Source organism: Sorex fumeus, unplaced genomic scaffold (genome assembly GCF_029834395.1).
Source record: "Sorex fumeus unplaced genomic scaffold, SorFum_2.1 ptg000246l, whole genome shotgun sequence".
In the NCBI taxonomy this organism is placed as follows: Eukaryota; Metazoa; Chordata; class Mammalia; order Eulipotyphla; family Soricidae; genus Sorex; species Sorex fumeus.
This window is the reverse complement of record NW_026606303.1, coordinates 1,090,667-1,111,830: the sequence shown is the minus strand read 5'-3', so window position 1 is coordinate 1,111,830 and position 21,164 is coordinate 1,090,667.

Here is a 21,164-nt window from a genome sequence, read left to right as displayed (position 1 = left end):
AGTGTGAATTCTCACATGATCATTAAGGTGTGAGGAAGAAACAAAGGCCTTCCCACACTCCTTACAGACATAAGGTCTCTCTCCAGTGTGAATTCGCATATGGGTGATCAGTCTTGAGGATACAGCAAAGGCCTTTCCACATACCTTACATCCATAAGGCTTCTCTCCATTGTGAATATTCATATGCAGATTAACGCTTGAGGAACTAACAAAGGCCTTTCCACAAACCTTACATACATAAGGCTTCTCTCCATTGTGAATTCTCATATGCCGAGTAAGGCCTGAGGATTCAACAAAGGCCTTCCCACATTCCTTACAAACATAAGGTCTCTCTCCAGTGTGAATTCTCATATGGCAGATAAGGTTTGAGGATACAACAAAAGCTATTCCACATACCTTACATCCATAAGGCTTCTCTCCATTGTGAATCCTCATATGCACATCAAGGCTTGAGGACACAGAGAAGGCCTTTCCACATAGCTTACATCCATAAGGCTTCTCTCCTTTGTGAATTCTTATATGCCGACTAAGGTTTGAGGAATAAGTAAAGGCCTTCCCGCATTCCTTACATATATAAGGCCTCTCTTCAGTATGAGTTTTCATATGTCCAGTAAGGGTTGAGGATCGAGTGAAGACCTTCGCACAGTCCTTACATATATGCGATTTCCCTCCAGTGTGGATGTTCATGTCATCATAAAGGGGTAACACTGGATTCAAACCATGTCCTTGCTGCTAAGGTAAAGGTAAAAGGTAAAGGCCCTCCCGTTGATCGTCGATTTGCTCGAGCGGGCCCAGTAACGTCTCCATTGGAGACTTTGTTGTTACTGTGTTTGGCATATCGAATACTCTCGGTAGCTTGCCGGGCTCTCCGAGAGGGGCGGAGGAATCGAACTCGGGTCAGCCATGTTGGCCACGTGTAAGGCGAACGCCCTACCCGCTGTGCTGGCCCGCTGCTGATACTCCTGGGGATTCTCTCCACTGTGGGTTTCTAAGGGAACATCAGGGTTCTGGGAACAAGGGAAAGCTCCCCCACATTCCTTACTTTTGGACAGGGTCAATCCATGGTAACTTTGCTTGTGGGCCTTTCGGTGTGAAGGACTCACTATAAACAGTGCTCCTCTCCCACATTCTAGGGACTGCCCCAGTGTTGGGGTTTGTGTCCGTGGACCAAGAAGAACAGACTGTGTGAACCTTTTCCCAGGGGAGGTATTCTTCTGAGTGAGGTTGCTCTCTCCATTCTGATCACCCTCAGAGGCCATCCTGCCTGCCTTGGCATTCCCATGTGGCTGAGGGCACAAATCCACACTCGAGACTTTTTCACAGTCTGAAGGGTCAGAGACATTCCACTCGGGCTGGCTGCTTCCCTGTAGAACAGCAGACGATTACACTTATCGTTCTATTCCTTAAGACTCTCCATGTTACATGAAATTGGTACCTGCAGATTGGTTTCTCACATTTGCACCACACCAATGCGATTCCTAACAGGTGGATGGCATTACCATGAACTAACCTAATGTTTCTGTAAGATACACAAGGAAAATTGATGAATGAGTGGCCATTAATTTGTTAAATATTTTTTTCAACTTAATGAACAGGCAGAAATAACTCTCTCCACAGAAAACTGATGCACCATATTCAAGGGAAAATAAAACACTAAACTCTGGGTTCAGGTCTAGCTCAATTTGGAGTACAGCTCGGAAAGCATTTGTGATGAGACTGACCACAGGGACCATTGAAAACATCTAATTTCATCCCACACTGCTGAGACTAACCACAGGGGCCAATGAAAACATCTAAACTGCCGGCAGATTCTTTTCAGGATCAATGACTTTTTCTATTCCGTATTTTGTTTTCACTTCGGGGCGGGGGTACACCATACAGTGCTCAGGGATTATTCCCGGTAGGCCTCTGGGAAACACATGGAGCAATGTGGATGGACCTGTTTAAAAGACCAGGTCTTTTCACGATTACCATTTGTAGATACTTTCAATCAAATGAAAAAGCACAGCATTTACATGAAACATATTACAATTTTCTTTAGGTTTTGAGCAGAGATGTCAGCACCCAGTGAAGATAAGGGTCCTCAACTTCAAGCATCATACTCTGAATTTCCTTCCGGCCATTCACGGCCCTGCACTTTAAAAATAACATGCCGTGGGAACCTTGTGGACAGCAGGTTTGAACCAGGGGTGGGGGGGGGGCAAAAACCTCATGGGAAGGGGGCCGTTCCGGTCCGTCCTTCACGCCCCTACCGAGGTCACCAGTTGCCCCCCACGAGCGGCTCTCCAGCATGGCCACGGCCCCAGAAGCACAAGGACTTAACACAGAAAACCAGCAGCTTGGAGCAGAAAAGCGAATGGACTATGTGTTAAACGGCACCATCATGCCTGCCCGGAGGGGAAAGGGTGTTGCCCCATTCGCCTTCTCCTCTCTGGAAAGAAAGATGGAGGCCGCATGGGAGCCTTGTGGACAGCAGGTTTGAGCCGGGGGTCAGGGGCGGCAAAAACCTCATGGGAAGGGGGGCCTTCCGGTCCGTCCCTCACGACCTACCGAGGTCACCAGTTGCCCCCCACAAGCAGCTCTCCGGCACGGCCACGATTCCAGAGCACAGAAACCAATCTCTTAATTATCTAACTTTTAATAGAAATACTTCCAGGGTTAATAAGTAAAATAGCAGAAATCCAAAACCGCGCGGCCATGATAACGAGGGGCGTTTAACATCATTTAACATCATTTAATTCTTAAACCCAGCTGTAGAAAGCAAATCATTTCACAATGCTTTTTCAGCATGTCTGATTTTGGGGGGGTCGTAAACTCTAAATAATAATGGTGCATCTTTTATCGAAACAATGAATCTAGTCAAAGTAGATAGAGTGTTAACTAGAACTCATCTGACTCACAGGAATTGGGAGGGGTGGGAGGTGGGGTTCTATTGGGGTTCGCGGTAAAAAATAAGTATTGGTAAAGAGAAATGTGTTTGATATTTACATGACTGAGACTTAAACCTTAAAGCTCTGTAACTTTTCCCACAGAGATTCAATAAATAAATAAATTATAGCACAGCGGGTAGGGCGTTCGCCTTACAAGCGGCCAACATGGCCGACCCGAGTTCGATTCCTCCGCCCCTCTCGGACAGCCCGGCAAGCTACCGAGAGTATTCGATATGCCAGACACAGTAACAACAAAGTCTCCAATGGAGACGTTACTGGGCCCGCTCGAGCAAATCGACGATCAACGGGAGGGCATTTACCTTTACCTATAAAAAATAAAAAATAATAAAATAAAAAAAATAACATGCTGGTCCACTGACATTTTCTATTAGTATTATAATATTGATTCCAAAGTTGCAAATCTTACCGGCTCACTCATACTCGGTGACTGAGTTCCCAAATCCTGAAGCCATCCTTTGAGTACTGAAACCAAACACAATATACAATGTAAGAATTCTTCAAATGGAACATACTTAACCAGGCAGTACAGCTTGAGGACATCTCTATGGTCCTCACAGTCCAAAGTATCACACAGAAAAGAGAAGGTTCCACAGAGGATTGCTGCAAAAAGCTTGGCAATCCTACAAGACATTTTTTTCTTTTTTTTTTTTTTTGTTGAACATACGCAGTGATGCTCAGGGAACTATATGGGATGCTGGTTATTGAACCAGGTGGACAGTGTGCAGGACAAGCGCATTTCCTCCATTACTATTACTCAGAGGCAAAATAGTTTTATTGTGGCCTCACTTACTAACTAAACGAAAATGGCAAAAAATATTTTGAAGGTACAGCGACAGTATAGGCTGTAGAGACAGGCCAGTAAGGGAAAGACAGGGGGACCAAGGAGTGAGAATTTTATCGACTGGAAGAAGAGGAAAAATAATGTCAAAGCCAAGAAGGTAAAGCACAAGATTATTCTATGACAGACAACCCATGGCAGCGTGAATGCAGCACAGATGCCTGGATCCAGGAACCCAAGGATATCAGGGTCAGCAGCGAGTTTCACGTGTGCTCAGGGCACCCATACACTGCCCAGGGCCTGAGCCAGGGAGAGTTCTCAGACACTCACCTGCATACATGTTTCTCCTCCCCAACCTCAGGGTTCCTCCTTCCAACCAGGAGATCACCACAGGCTTCACCCCAGAATGCCCTGAACCTCACAGAGATGGAGCATGGATGAGAGACAAGGAGAACATAACAAATAAATCCCATGTGTCCCAGTAAAAATAGAGTCAATTACTGGAAAGCCATGAACAGAATCTGCACTACTAAAATGCTCCAGATTTGGAGTTATCCAAGAGCTAAGATTCAGGTCATAATTTAAGAGTGAAATATGGGGCCCCAGAAAATACCACAAACAGTATAGCCTAGGTCTTAAAGGGCCAACAGGGGTTTGATCACAGCACAGTATGTAGTATTTTTTTTCTCTAGTTCAGGATTCGCACCTGGGGTTGCTCAAGTCTTCTCGCTGACTGTGTACTCAGAAATCTTACCTTTGGTGGTGCTTGAGTGTAACATGGAATGTTGAGTATAGAAAGCATGTCCAGATCTTGCAAGACAAGCACCGTGCCTGCTGTACTGTCACTCTAGGCTTGGCATCACATGCAATGTCCTGAGCCTGCGTGAACTGATGCCTTAGTGCAGTAAACCTCAAAGCTTAACAAATCCAAAGATGGCCAAAGACGACCATAGCCCCCTGTTGGTTTTAAAAATAAACAAAAGGATCCAGATAGACAGCACAGCAGGTCAGACACTTGCTCAAGGTCAATAAAGTTTCGATCCAGACATTCAGGAGGGTCTCTCAAGCCATCATCTGTGATCCCTAACTGCATAGTCCAGACGCAAAACCTGAGTCCCAATGAACCGAGAACCACTGGGATTGACCAAGAGCACTGAAATAAGAGTACCATCTGATGGGGTGAGGCCCTAAGAAATAAAGGAGCTATGCTGGGAGCGATATTACAACAGGCAGGACACAGACACTGCACACACGTACAAAATTGATCCCCAGCATCACACAATGTCCCGGACCACAACCAGGATGAATAACTGAATACACAGCTATAAATAATCCCTAAGTATTTGTAAGTATAACCCCAAAAACCAAATCAAAACAAAACAAAATAACTGAAGCTGTCGGCCTGGTGCAATAGTATCAGGATTAAGATAGCAACCTTTTAAGCTGCCAAGCGTGTTCAATCCTCAGCACCCCATGGCCCCTGAGCACCCCCAGGAGTGATCCCTCGGCACAGAGACAAAAGGATTCAGGTTGTGCCCCAAATAAAAACAAAACCAAAACAAATAAATAAAAATTATGTGTAGGACTAGAAGTTATCAGAGAAGGGAACTCAGCAATGGCAGGAACCAGGAACTATTTAGAGAGACCTGAGCGATGGTTCAGCGTGCGGGGAGATTGCATTCAGAGGCCAACCTGGGTCAATCCCCAACACTCCAGATTCATCCAAACCCACAGAGAGTGATTCCTATGGACAGAGCTTAGAGTAAGCCCTGAGCATCACCAGGTGATCACCAACAAGAGAACGAGGAAAGGAACTAGAGAAATAGCTACTGCACGGATGTTAGTCCTGGACCATCAGACTGTTGGACATACAATCAGGACCCAGCACAAAAGCCCACACGGGTCTGTCCAGACAAGGTTGGCCCCGCACTGCTCTCACCAATAGCCTGCAGGTGCTGGTAGGTCTCCAGCATCACGTCCCTGTAGAGCTTTCTCTGAGAGGTATCTAGGCATGTCCACTCCTCTGGGGTGAAACTCACGGCCACATCGGGGAACGTCATCGTGTCCTGAGCCGGCATACAAAGAGGGGCTGGAGTCAGGGTCTGTCCCCACGCTGTTCCCTGTTCTCTGAGGCCAGGATCCCTGGGCTATAGAGGGGCTCAGTATCTGTCCCCTCGGGAAAAACCAGTCTCCACCTGAATTCCTGGCAGACGGGTCCCAACTTCTCTCTAAGACAGCTGCATCTATGAAAATGTGAGGATGCTCTACTAGAAGGTTCCTGAAGGTGGCAGACTTGCTCCTGACCCAGGGAATTCCACCACTGTTCCTATGAGCACTGCCAAGAGTAAGAACTGAGCACACAATCAGTGGGACCCAAATGAGTAACCCTGCTTTCAGCTAAAAACACGAAACATATACCCCCTGCATCCCACAGCCCATGCTCTAGGGAGAAGGGGACACTCTATGTCCAGCCACCGACTGAAAGCTGTGCATGCACATATGTGCCTGTTGAACTCTGATCATGGCTCAGGGCCACCCCAATTGCCTCTCAAAGTGTCTTAAGCCCAACAGCTCTGCTGGCCCCAGAGATCCTTTGCTCTGTCTCCCTGGGACCAACACATGCCCAGAACTGCAAACAGAGCAGCCAATGAATGCTGCACTGTGTGATAGAGCAGAAGTAGTCATCCAGAGTGAGGACAAAATAATGGAAACACATATCCTGGGGCCTGAGTTACTGCAGCTGCCAGGGCACAAACAGGACCAGCGCACCCGGGGAACCATGATGCATATCAGGTGGAAATCCGGAGCACAGAGGCAAGAGGAAGCCCTGAGCATCTCCCCTGTGGCACAAAAGTGACTACGAAAAGAAACAAAGCAGCATGATTGTGTAACAGGACCGTAGGTTGGGACAGTGGGTAGGGCTGGTGATACCCGCCATCCCATAAGGTTCTCTAAGCACTGCCAGGTGCAATGCCAGAGTGCAGGGCCAAGAGTATAATCCCCAGAATCATGCATGTGGCTCCCAAAAAAAAATTCTCAGACACCAGCCTTTGATGCCCAGCACCCCATAAGGTCCCTGAGACATATCAGGAGTCATTCCTGAGCACCAGTAATCTTTGAGATGCTGTGGTTCTAAAGCAAAATACAATGAAACTGACACAAACGTGGCTGCATACTGCAGAGAGCCAGGTGCTCTCACAAGGCGGCAGGATCCTTCCTGAAGCAAGTCAGAGACAGACATCCCAGGAAGCCTGACGCTCCTGGCACTGCATCACCTCATTTTGTCACTCCTACCTGGCTTCGCTGTGTCTGATGGCAGCTCACCATCTTTTCCTGCGTCTGTTTTTCCTGAGGATCAGAAACCTGGAGGACAAGTCAGAACTGTGAGCACTGGACAGGAGCAAAACCCCCAAGATCTGACCAGCCACACCCTTGGCCAACTGGCTCAAAGACCCGCCTGGGGGACACTGACTAATGCTTCTTTCTCCCCAGGAGAAGCAAGATGGGTTGGCATCTGTGCTGCCTTTCGCGACACAAGTTCTGGGTTTGGCCATAAGAGAGAAAAGTCAGCCCTGCCTTGGTCTGGTGACCCCTCCCATATCCCACAGAAGGTTCTCACAGGCCCAGCCAGGAAGGACTCTGAGGCCCGTTCATCACCACCCCCTTCTGGCCCCATGAAAGAGCCACAGTTTGGGCTATGATTGCATGGGGGAGCCCCTCTCTTCTTTAAAGAAAAAAAAAGAAAACGGGCTGGAGTGGTCGAACAGTGGATAGGGCAGTTTGTTTTGCAAGTGGCCAACCTGGGTTCGATTCCCAGCATTCCATATGGTCCCCTGAGAACCACAGGAGTAATTCTTGACAGCAGAACCAGGAGTAACCCCTTGCATCGCCAGGTGTGAACCAAAAAGCAAATAAATAAGTTTTTTAAAAAAAACTTTCTACAGGGGCTAGAGCAATAGCACAGTGGGTAGGGTGTTTGCCTTGCACGCGGCCAACCCAAATTCAATTTCCAGCATCCACATGGTCCCCCAAGCACCGCCAGGAGTGCTTTCTGAGTACAGAGCCCGTATTAACCCCTGAGCATTTTGCTTTTTTGGGTGAGACCCAAAAAGCAAAAAAATAAATAAAAACTTTCTATATACATACACTTTTACCAGCAGTACACGAATACACAAGCGCACACAGATACACCCTTTACCCCCCAATACTAACCTCGATAGCCAGCAGTCTGGGCAGGACTTTGCAACTTGATGTGAGGAAGCAGATATTGCTATTCCAACATACAGTAAAGCTGTTAGGATGCTTGCGTTGCTGACACGAATCAATCCTCTGCATCCCCATGGCCCCCAGAGCACTGCCAGGAATAACATCTGAGGCCAGAGACAGAGTAAGCCCTCAGGGTATCTCCGGGATTGCAGAGTCCCCCATTCCCTACTCCAGAAATAGCTCCAAAAGGAAAGTATCACTGGCAAACCCCGGCCACCTGCAGACACACCTTCCCGGCCCGACCCACGAGGGCAGCCAATGAAAAAGCTGGACGGCAACAGGGTCTAAAGCCTTTTGGTGGGGGATGCAGCTCTGGCCCTCAAAGTGAATCTGGAGATTCTACAGCAGAGAAACCGGGGCAAGGACCCAACATGAGTCAGCTGGGAGGGTCAGGAAGGCTAAGGCCCCGCCCTCTGCAGCTCCTGCACCCCAAGGCCCGCAGCTCCCGTGGCCACAGCAGACCCCCAGGATCACGCACTCACACCCATGACCCCCGCATCCCACTAGAGCCCCCGACAAACCTCCCAAAGCTCTATGCCCCCAAAAGACTCCATCATAACTCAGGAACTGCCTGGATATCGGGGAACACAAGAAAAACTAGCGGCGAGGCTGGCGTAGTCTGCGGCTCACAGTGTGGAGGCGGGAGGCCACCCCCGACCTGCAGTAAGACAAAATCAGCCTTCAGAGTCCCGCTTCCTAGCTGGGGCCCCTTGGTCCTTCACCAACGTGAATAAGAACTCTCTGGCCCCGTTTCCAGGAAGAGAAGCACCAGGAAGGCCCTGCTGTGATGTCACTTCCTGTCCTGCAAGCAGCTTAAAGGGCCAGACTCCAGATGTGCCCTCCTTCCCGTTGATCGTCGATTTGCTCGAGCGGGCCCAGTAACATCTCCATTGGAGACTTTGCTGTTACTGTGTCTGGCATATCGAATACTCTCGGTAGCTTGCCGGGCTCTCCGAGAGGGGCGGAGGAATCGAACTCGGGTCGGCCATGTTGGCTGCTTGTAAGGCGAACGCCCTACCCGCTGTGCTATCGCTCCAGATGTGCAGAGAACCATTATACCCACCCAGGTGAATCAGTGGCTGGAGGGGAATGGATTTGAATAAGGGAGTTGAGAGGCAGTTCTTGCAGTAGCTGGTCAGCGTGGGAGCTCGTGTAAGAAGAAGTCCCCTGATGCTTTACTGGCCAGTCAAGTGTGGAGTCAATGCTCCCACACACAAGGCCATCAGGAAAACTGCAACAGGATTGATTCGGATAAAACAGGCAGATAGGGAGTGGGTGGGACACAGGACAGTGAGTTTCTCTGGGAAGTAACAAATTAAGATGGGGGTGAAAGCAGTGACTGGGCAGCCAGCCCTGGAGAAGAACTGGAAAAATCCAGACAGAGTACAGCCGCCTGAGAGCTGGACAGAAACTGGAAGAGGAAGAAAGGCTGCAGAGGACATCTGAGAGCACTTTATGCATTAATGCTCTACCCCTGACAACACACGAGCAATGGAAAGTCACTGGCAAGAAAATTTCGATGGGGAGGCTTCAGAAATATATTTTCAAACCCAGAGTATGGACCAGGAGTGACGAGTACAGTGGGTTAGCACTTGCAGTGAACTTGGTCAACTTGAGTTTCATCCCTGGCAACCCAAATGGTTGCCTGAGCACCACCAGACACTAGGAAGTGTCAGGTGTGGTTCCAAATAAAAAATATTATTGAAAAAAAAACCCAGCATAAGGACCCATTCTAGAATGGAGGTGTATACTGAGCTCACAGTTAGCAAACTTTCCTGATCAAAAGGCCTTATTTAGCCTTTTCGAAAACCTAAATGATTTATAGCATCTTAGTGACCATTAGATTATTAGGATTTTTACTGCTTCCAAAAGCAAAGAGTTTCAGGCTTTTTTTCCCCTCTAATATTTGTAAAGTGAAAAGTGCTCTTCATTTTTATTTATTTTCTTGCTTTTTGGGTCACACGTGGTGATGCATAGGGGTTACTCCCGGCTTTGCACTCAGGAATCACCACTGACAGTGCTCAGGGGACCTTATGGGATGCTGGAAATCGAACCTGGGCCAGTCACGTGCAACACAAGCGCCGTATCCGCTGTGATATTGTTCCAGCCCCTCTTCTTTTCCTTTTTTAAAAAAAATTTGTTCATAGCTAATATCTGGCTCTGCACTCAGGGGATCCTATATGATGCTGGCTTCAATCCTGGTCAGCATCATACAAGGCAAAAGTCCTCTTGGTGTACTAGCCTCCTGCCCCGTGGGGGCTTCAGGGAATGATTCTCTATTTGCTTGGGGCAAAATAGTATTTGGTGGAGCTATTTGACTTTCACATGCTCCCCACTCATAAATAGGTTCTGGACGTCCCACAGGAAACTGTAAGAGAATGCAGAACCTGGTGCTGCATGAGGGCTGTGTGTCCTGGTGCATCCCCTCACTCCCATCCAGGGGCCTGTTACTTGAACCAAGGTCCAGCTCCCAACTGTCCCACCCAGAGACTAACCGGTAGCCTGGGGAGGGTCCCTCCGCTCCCCCATCTCTGTTCTGGTCCATTACCTGGACCAGGTTGGTCTTCCTCATGTGGTCCCAGGTTTCGATGCTCATGACCTTCACCTCCAAGTCCACCTGACCAGGCTCCAGAGGGATGAGCATGTAGGGCACCCTCTTGGATGAGCTCGGGGGCACGACCACCCTCTGACGCAAGGGGGATCCTGACTTGGACATGCTGCACAGAGCCTCCTTGTGGGGCAATTCCACTCAGACTTGGGAACAGGGGTGGGGTGGTGGTTGGGGTGATTGGCCATCCTCCCTGCTTCTTGCTGCCCTGAATATCACCAGAGCAAAGATCCTCCTTCATGCTGTGTGACCTCAGGGAAACTGCTGGGCCTCCTTTTTCTCCTCTCTACACGTGTCGTTGCAGGGACTGGGAGATGATACAGGAGTGAGGTTGCAAGCATGGTATGTGTGGGTTCAATCTCCAGCACCACACAGACACTTGGTCCCCCAGGAATGGCTGGGTCCTCTAAAGGCCCTTTTGGGTGTCAGCCCAGGGTTGCCCAGGTGACCTCCAGTACCTCATCCTCGAGACCTTGCAATGAACTGCCACCCAATTGGTCAGGAATTGCCAGTGGGGACCCCCGTTGATTTCTTGAGCACTGCTGTTGCCCTCCCAACAGAAAGTATCATGGTCGCCCGCTCTCCTCCACTTGGGTGCTTGGGAGGGAAGCAAAGGAGAAAACATCATCGAAAAAACAGCTTTGCCAAGGAGTTTGGTGGTTTCCAGGCCCTTACCCCCTTAGCCCCGTTAGAAAAGCGGGTAGGGCGTTTGCCTTGCATGCAGCCAACCCAGGTTCCATTCCAAGCATCCCATGCAGCCGACCCATGTTCGATTCCCAGCATCCCATATGGTCCCCTGAGCACTGCCAGGAGTAACTCCTGAGTGCAGATCCAGGAATGACCCAAAAAGAAAAAAAAATAGAAAGTGAAGACCCTCCCACAGTCGTGACATGAATGTTTCATTCCTGTATAAACTTTCCTATGCTCAGAAAGAACCTGAGAATAAATGAAACGTCTTCCCTCCTACCTCACATATATGAATAGAGCCAGTGCTCCCTCCTGAAACAACTCTAGAGACAGTCAGCCCTGAAGGTCTATGCAATCCTCTCACTGCATCATATCATCTTGTCACTTTCCTCCTCTCTGTGGACGGTGGGCCAGACAGCGTGACATCATCTTCTTCCATCTATAATTCCCGAGAATCAGCAGGAAGCTCCGTGCAAAGATCTAGAGACGTCAGCACTGTGAGCATGACAGAGGTGCACAAACTCCAGGGTCCTGACCAGAAGTTTCTGCTTTGGAGTCCGAAATTGCTCTCAGGGAGGGCAGGGCAAGCAGCTGACCTGCTCTCGTATCTCACGGGTCGTACATCCACTTGAACTGAAAATATTATGATATCTAAACAGAAATATAGTGGAACAGAGAAGAATTAGGACCCGGGCCAGAGCTACAGCATATTGGGGAGGGCAACTACCTTGAATGCAGCTTACTCTGGTTTAATCCCCCACATTCCACTAGATCCCCCAAGCCACCTGGAGTGACTGCTGAGTGCAGAGTCAGGTTACTCCAGTACCCAGAGTACTTCTGGCTGTGACCCCAAAACAAAAACACACAAGTAAAAAGTGAATTGTATAGTTAATCAGAAAAAAAAGTTTCTGGACTTTACCCAGCATAAAAGCATTTTTATGATGGCTACAGAGATAGCACAGATCACAAGGTGCTTGTCTGACACACAGCTGACAAGGGTTCAGTCCCCATCACCCCACAGGATCCCCAAACCTAGATCGATCAATGAAAACAGAGCCACGGGTAAACTCCGCGGGGTGTGGCCAACCAAAAAAAAATTTAGGTGTCAGAACTATAGTATGGTAGGGTATGGGCCTTGTACACAGTTGACCTGTGTTCAGTCCCTGGCACCACACTGGGTAACAAAAGTAGCAACCACAGGGTATGACCAGAAAAAAAAAAGTTTTTGTTCATGCATCAACCTCTACCAGCCACTTTTGGAGAATGCAGGTTAGACTTGGGTTTTGGAGCCACAGGTGGCAGATATTTGGGCTCACCCAGGTGGTTCTTGAGAAATCCTGCATTTTGCAGGAGATTGTACCGTGTGGCAGGCTGCTGCAAGGCCAGGGCCTGCACCCCTGGCCTATCACTGACCTCAGGAAATCAAAGTCTCTATAAGGACTGTGAACATTATGAGAAGGATACAGGCAGGAAACAGGGATGAGGCCCAGCTGGTAGAGATCCAGACAGGGCTGCTGGCACCTGGGTCCTCCCGGTGCAATCCTGAGCCAGAAGTACAAACTGCAATTTCAAAGGTTTGCAGGGGCCAGAAAGAGCACACAGTGAATGGCAGGGCACGTGTCATGCATGTGGCATACTCAACTTTACAGCCTGAATCAGCAAGGAGTGATCCCAGAGCACTGCTGGGTTTGGCAAAAGCCCACACAGTCAATCCCCCTCCTGGCCAAATAAAGGCAATGAGGAATTTATCTGCCAACAGCAGAGGTGTGAAATCTAGTAATATATTCGCAAGGGTCAATCCTTTGGGTTTTTTTTTTTCTGTTTTGGGACCACACTGAGAAGTGCTCAGAGCTTACAGCCAAGTTTTCAGATTATATGGTTTTAGTCCTATGGGTACATGATTTTATAAAAGAAAAAGGGGATGAAAAATTATACTTGGGGCCAGAGTGACAGTACAACAGGCAGGGCGTTTGACTTGCACCCAGCTGACCTGAGTTTGGTCCCTGGCATCCCATATGGTTCCCCGAGCACTGAAGGAGTGATTCCTGAGTACAGAGGCTGAGTGCAGAGCCAGGAATAAGCCCTGAGCATCGCCAGTGTGACCCAAAAAGTGGAGAAAATAAAATTGCACTTATCCCAAATGAAAGTTTAAAGTCCATAATTTCACTCAGAGCTTCCAAGTCCTTCCTTTCCTCTAAACAACCTCTTGTTCAAAAGGACTCAAAAATGTTCATATTTAAGAACTTCCAATTAAGGTATGAATAGTGGAGTAGGAGAGAATACATCATATTCAAGCAGATACTGGCCAACTGAAAGCCTGAGGGCGTTCCCTGGTACCCCAGTCCCCTGAGCAGGACAAAGACGTCAAGCACTGCCAGGTGTGGTCCCAAATCTCACCTTATCTGATCCTCAAGTAGTGAGATAGACCCAGAGAGAGGAGCTTAGAGGGTTGAGCACTTGCTTTACCTTTGGTGGACATGGCATGGCTCCCCTGCATGGCTCCCCCTGCATCCCAGACACACAGACACGGAGGGGGGAGAGTCTCTGACTATCTCCAAGTTTGTAGCAAACGGGGGTGGGGGAAACAGTAGAAATACCCCGACACCCAAAAAGAAGTTCAAAGAATGCTCGTGTGTCAAAACAAATTCTGGAGTGGGAGGGTTGAGGCCATACCTACTGATGCTCAGTGGAGCCTAAGGTGTGTCAGGGATAACCCTGGTCACTGCAAGAAAGACAAACACCCTCCTGACTATACTAATGACCAGCCCCTAAGAGTGAGACATTTAAAACCTATTGCAGCTGGTCCCAGAAAACCCCTTTCTGCAAGTACTCACTTCAACAGCAGGGAACGCCCCTGGTGTGGGAGAGATGGACAGTGAGGAATGCTTGGAATCTGGACAGGTGAGGCAGAAATTCTTTTTTCTGAGGAAATATAATCATATAGGGTTAAAACAGATAGTAAGTTAATAGGGTGCTTTTCTTTCAAGCAGCTAAGCCAGGGTCAATATGAAACAGTACATACATTCACCCACCCCAGCACTGTTAAAAATGATGCCTGAGCTCAGAAACAAAGAGTAAGCCCTGAGCCCTGAGTGACGCTGTGGCCCAAAAAACTACAATAAAAAGAATTATAAAGGAATTTTAGAGATCATATAGCAGGTGAGGTGCCTGTCTTGCACTCGGCCAAACCAAGTTTGAATCCTGGCATCCCAATATGGTTCCCTGAACCCAGCCAGAAGTGTTCCCTGAATGCAGAGGCAAGAGAAGTAACTGATTCTTGCAGCTGTACTCCTCCAGACTAAATAATTAATTCATTTAAATAAATAAAGGGGCTGGAGCGATAGCACAGCGGGTAGGGCATTTTCCTTGCAGGCAGCAGGTAGGGCATTTGCCTTGCTCTCCGCCCCTCTCGGAGAGCCCAGCAAGCTACCGAGTATCTCGCCGGCACGGCAGAGCCTGGCAAGCTCCCTGTGACGTATTCGATATGCCAAACACAGTAACAACAAAGTCTCCAATGGAGACGTTACTGGGCCCGCTCGAGCAAATCGATGATCAATGGGAGGGCCTTTAATCTTTAATTAATCTTTAAATAATTAATTAATTTTAATTAATCTTTAAATAAAGGGGCGTGGCCAATACCGATGTAAAATTGGATTACTAGAGGAGTTAGGGCACACTCTAGAAGTCTCTGAGCTACTTCCTGCTAGGATTGCACACTTGCTTGCAAGACCCGCTGTGGCACAGCACAACCCTGATGCACCCCCTGCAGATCCCCCTCCTCCCAGGCCTGAGTTGTCTTAAAGCTCTGCACCTTGGTGCCAGAATGATAACACAGACAAATGAGCATTACTTTCGAAGGCAGCCAACCTGGGTTTAATTCTGGGCATCCCTCATGGTTTCTGGCACCACTAGGAGTGCTTGCTCAAAGGAGAGCCAGGAGTAACTCACGTGCATCGCTGGGTGTGACCCAAAAAAGCAAAATAAAAAAAAAAGAAAGAAAAAGTAAAGAGATGCTCCCACCTCCCTGTACTCCCAGAACCCACTGAATGCACAAGGAACAAGTGAAGATCAAAGGCTCTGCCAAATGCTTTTGAGTCCAAAACACATACATGTGCCCTGCCCCTCCCCCCACCCACCCCATCACTGGCCCCTGGCTCTGGGCTCACTCCAGGCTGGTACCGGGACTATGTGGGGTGCCGGGATCGAACCCGGCCGGCCGCGTTCCCCCCTCATGCAACTTTCTAAGTTCTACTCCGTAACAACGACCTTGTTTCCCTCAAAATCAATTTATAAACAAGATAAAGCTTTCCGCAGGGGCGCTTGGTGGGTCCCTGGTGAGAGGCCGCCACCCCGGGCCACCGTCACGGGGCGACCCCGCCGCACAGAAGGCGAAGACCGCGGAAGTTCAGGCACTCAAACCGACCACTCGGGCGGCCAGCGGGAGACCGACCATGCTGGTCCCCCCTGACCCCCTGGGTGCCCCCTCACCCGCTCCTCACCTTCCACAGCGATGGCGGCCAGCCAGCACTTCTGCGGCAACCGCCCAGACCCCCAGAGAAAGAGGATCCCGATTCCATGACGTCATCAGCACGTTCACCCAGAGCCTTAAAGGGCCAGGCTTCAAATATTCCTGACTAGGTACTGGACTGGTCAGAAAGGTTCATTTTTACCCATTTCTGGGATAGGAGCAGGTGATCAGGACATCTGCTGTTTGCCAGGTCTGCGATAGATGGAGAGTGACGGACTGAACAGGTAGCATATTGATCAGAAGTCTTTGTTTTGACGAAGGAAATAAAATTCACAAAGATACTTTGCGAACAGCCACCCACACCATCTCTCTGAGTCCCCATGTTCGTTTATATCGCACTGAACGTCCAGGTCTTTCTTGAGTAGCTTCAACTGTTTATTTTCACAATAATAGGAGAGAGCTAGAAACTAAGTGAATCACGTGACTCAGAAAGGGGTCAGGGGTAGCCCAGAAAGGGACTCAGGGATTGGTAATGACTGGGAAGATATTTGTGTAAGCAAAAATTCCTGTGTCTGTATTTGTGTGTGTTCAGAGCAAATGGTGCTCTCCAGTTATTCCTTGAGAGCTATATGCAGCAACTCGTCAAACAGTGCTCAAGGTCTACATAGCCGTGAATTCTACATGGATCAGACAAATGAACGGAAAGTCCCTTAACTGCTGTGCAGCTAAATATTCTTTTAATATTTTTGTACTAGATGATTTATTAAGCTATAATTCTTCAAAATTTGAACCAGTGGGCAAGAACAATGGTATAGCAGGTGTGTAGGAGAAAACCTCTTTTTCAGACACATAGATCTATTGTTCGGCTATGATGACTTGGTGTTTGTTACAATAAGAGTATAAAATTTAGTTTGCAAGTTTACTTATTAGCGGAATTATTCCATAAACATACTCAATTTCTTGTAACCACTCCACTAGGGTGCCAGATCGTCACAGAGTGCAAATAGGAACAATAGGTAAGGGTCCCCCCACAAGTGAGGTAGTAAACAACAATAGCTGGTTTCTTTGTGTATTCTCTTTTCCTTGCTTCAATAACTAAATTTACAGGGTAACAGGATGTAGGCCTCGTGAATTTAATTTTGTGGGTGCTTATGAAAAGGACAGGTGTGTCAGGATGTGCTTTTTTCTAACCAACATTCTATGCTTCTCTTGGGAGGCTGCTGCTTTGCCTAGCAGAACAGCCTGCAAACTGGTATGAACAAACCCTCCAAATTTTGGACTTCATTTGAGAATTGATGGTGTGGGGGCCCAATATCCCAAGTCCCTGGGATGTCCGCAAAGGGCCTTCAAAGGACCTGTTAGTGCTGGCGATCTTCTCTCTGGCCCCGAGAGTCAGCTCTGGGATTGCGTAGAAGGCTGGACGCAGCACAACCTCCCCTATCTTCAAATTCCCCAATCTTCCCACTACTACACTGTCCTCCCGTTTTTCATCAATTTGCTTGAGCAGGCCCAATAATGTCTCCATCCTGAGACTTGTTCTTACTGTGTTTGGCATATCTAATACGCCACGGGGAGCTTGCCAGGCTTTGCCATGCGGGCGAGATACTCTCGGTAGCTTGCCAGGCTCTCCGAGAGGGGCAGAGGAATCGAACTCGGGGAAGCCTCAAGGGCCACGTGCAAGGCAAACACCCTACCCGCTGTGCTATCGCTCCAGCCCAACTACTACACTATTCTGTTGGAAATATAGCTCTAAACATTTTAGGTTTAACATTGGTATGTCCGTTCTCCCTTGTCACAGGGAGTTTAAGGTTTATTGCATAACACCCATCACAATGCTCCTGGGGCACTCCCATCCATCTGTTTCTTGGATTATAGCTCTAAGCACTTAGGTTTAACATTGGTATCTCCTTCCTCCCTTGCCACAGGGAGCTTAGGTTTACCACAGTGCTCCTGAGGCACTCCCATTCTTCTGTGTTTCTGTGTACCTTCCTTCTCTGTGATTTCCTTTCCCAACTGGCCTGTCACCTTTTACTCCGAATCAGACTCTGTTAATTTGTAAGGTCTGAATCCTCAGAAATCTGAGTGAAAAACTGCTTTTATCTTCTCCTTATGTCCTTTGCATAGTTACTTTAGAGCAACGTCCTTTTTGTATAGACTAGGAAGATAGTTAATACTCTGACTTTGTAACTTGGAGTTAATTGACTCCAAAGAATACTTCATACCTGGGCATCTGCTTTCTTAATCTAACCCTTAGCTTCCCTTATTTCCTAGCACCCCAAAGGCAGTGTCACGATGAGGGAGTGGATGGACCCAGGGCTAGCTCTGAGGTACCCTGGCATTGAAATGGGCTAGACCAAAGCGACATATAAGTTAAGAGCATGGTCATGGACAAATTCTGTCATGATCCAAAGAGTAACAACTAGATTGGTACCATGCTAGGGATAAGAAAGACTAATCTGGCCTGAGCACTGTAGCCTGAGATCCATAGTAAGATGTCGCCAGCTTAATGTATCTATTACTGTATCCATACAAAATGACTGATTTTATTAAGGAGCAGAATTAAGATGAATGTTTATATGGTTCCTGGACTAAGGGAAGGAAAAACGCACCCATAGATGGCATGTCACCGTTAGGTGGGTCTTCTTGCTGAGTTTGTCCTAGAAGAAGCTTCCTCTGAGAGAGGGACCATATATCCATTGATTGTATAACCTCGCCTATGTGTAATTGCTACCCCAACTCCCTCATGACTTGGGAGATAACTAAAGCTGTAAGAGTCGGCAAGGGAAAAAAATCAAGAAAGAATCCGAGAGGAAAAATCCAAGAGGAATGAAGGAGATTCATGGAAGGAGAATCAGAGGAGAACTGAGACGAGATTGGAAGAAACTGAAATTGATACCAACCAGCCTGGCCCTCATTCCCTCCATCATACACCCATGGCCGTCAGCTGGCCAAGGGTGGGGGAAGCAGTCTGAGACCATCAAATTCAGGCGGCGGCGGGGTTGGGGGGAAGAGAGAGAGCAGAGAGAGGGGGATTCATATTCATTTTTTGAATACACAACATGAAATGACAAACCAGTTCTTTGAAACAATTACCACTTGTGTTTGCTTTCAATAGAAGAAAAAATTAAAGTACTTTATTGATATGAAAAATAATAGAATTTTTTTCAGTTTCAGTACCCAGTAAGGCTAACTGCCTTTTACTCCCAGGATAAGACTCTGGATTTCCTCCTTGCAGTTTCCAGACATCACAGATGTAATAGCAGGAAGAGAGCCCGGATCCCCACCTTTCAAGTCACGTGCTTGCTCCACTGAGTTATCCTGCTGGGTATAATGATATTCATTTTTGAATGTGTGAATCTTCCCAGCTCACGCATATTCAGTGACCCTATTCCCAAGTCAGATTGCAGCTATGCCAAATTCTGAAGCTGTGGTTTGAGTTCTGAAATAAATCACAGCAAGTCAGGTAAGAATTATTCGAATGACCCCTGGGTGAACAGGCCGAGCAGGTGGATGACATCTCTGTGGTTCTCACAGTCCAAACAGGCCCAGATAAAGGGAAGATCCTTTGGGAGTATAGCTGTGAGGAGCCTGGCAATCACACACTAGCCTTTTGGCTTTTCTATTTGACTAGACCCAGGGATATTTGAGGATCCTATGGGATACAGCAACTCAAACCCTGTGCAAGGCAAGCACCCTCCCCACTATTGTATGACTTCAGCACAAACTAGCTTTATTATGGGCTCACTCAGTGACTTTTAACATAAAAGCAAAAGAATATTTCATAGTGGGTAAGAGAGAGTATAGCAGGTAGGGCATCTGCCTTGCATAAGGCTGACAGGGGCAGGATTCTGAGCACTGCCCAAAGGAACCCTTGAGGACCGCCAGTAATAAACCCCTTGGCAACATCAGACCCCAAACCAAAACAAAACAAAATGTCTTCGTATACTCAAAAAACATGCAAATGATCTGAGGTCAAAGACATGCTTAGTGACAGAGAGGGCAGGTTGCAAGGTGGTTCTGCTGCTCTTGAATAGGGCACACCAACAATACAGGCTGTGCAGTCAGGCTGGTAAGGGAAAGGGGTACAAAGGACCCTTAATCTCATGAACACAAGACTAATGAAGAAGAATGGAACAAGCCAAGAAAGCAAAGCACAGGATCACCCCAGGGGAGCAAAGGGCCCTGTGAGTAGAGCACAGATGCCTGCATCCAGAAGCCCGAGGCCCCCTGGGGTCAGCAGCATGATTCACACACACTCAGGGCACACCCACAAGGCCAGGGCCCGAGCCTGGTAGGGTCCTCAGACACTCAGCTGCATACACGCCTCTCCTCCCCGGCCTCAGGGCTACTCCTACCAGCCACTGGATTACAGCTGGCTTCGTCCTAGAATATCTTGCCCCCACAGAATCAATGTAGAGATTAGAGACAATGAAAAGGTGAGAGGACTAGCCCATGTGTACCTGATATAGCAGCCAAGTTACTGAAAGTACGCAAACAACACAATCTTCACTTTTGCTGCCTTGCACGCAACTGGTCCAATTTAAACCCCGGATCCCATATGATCCCCCAAGCAAACACCAAGACTGATAAGTGAGTGCAGATCCCAGAGTCACCCCTAAGTATTATGGCGGGGCTGAAAAATGAAACTAAACAAAACAAAATTGGACACATACAAAATATGATGTTAGGTCCTTGAGAAAATTTTATTTGGGGGAGTTTTAAATTATTGAGTATAAAATGTATTGCAAACATGACTTTAAAGTATTGTGTAACAATTCAATCAGCTAATCAGTGGCTGAATAAATAGCAGTACTCCTACATTAAAAAAATAAAAGTATTGTGTAAAAATACTTGCCAAGATTTCATTGTCTGTTGAATCTTGACTATCCTGCCTCTAAAGAGACCACCTCTTAAGGTGCCTGTAAACAATGCATGATGAAAATTCTTTTTTTTTTGGCTTTTTGGGTAATATCCGGTAATACACAGGCATTACTCCTGGCTCTAAACTCAGGAATTACTCTGTTGGTGCTCGGGGACCATATGGGATGCTGGGAATCGAACCCAGGTTGACCTCTTGCAAGGCAAATGCCCTACACGCTGTGCTATCACTCCAGCCCCTGCATGATGAAAATTCTTGTATTTTATTATGGAATTGCCATTGGTTTACTCTGTATATCTATTGAGTCACGGCCATAAGTAGAGTTGCTTCCAAAACTACTTGTGACTTGTAGTTTAACTTAATCTCATCTGTATTGTATAAATACTAAATTGGGGTAGTAAATACTACCCCAAATGGCCCCTGAGCACTGCTATGAATACTTCAGCACAGAGCCAGAAGGAATGTGGACTGTGGCTCCAAAACAAAACCAAAGCAAACACATTGAAGTGAAGGGTAGTACAAGAAGT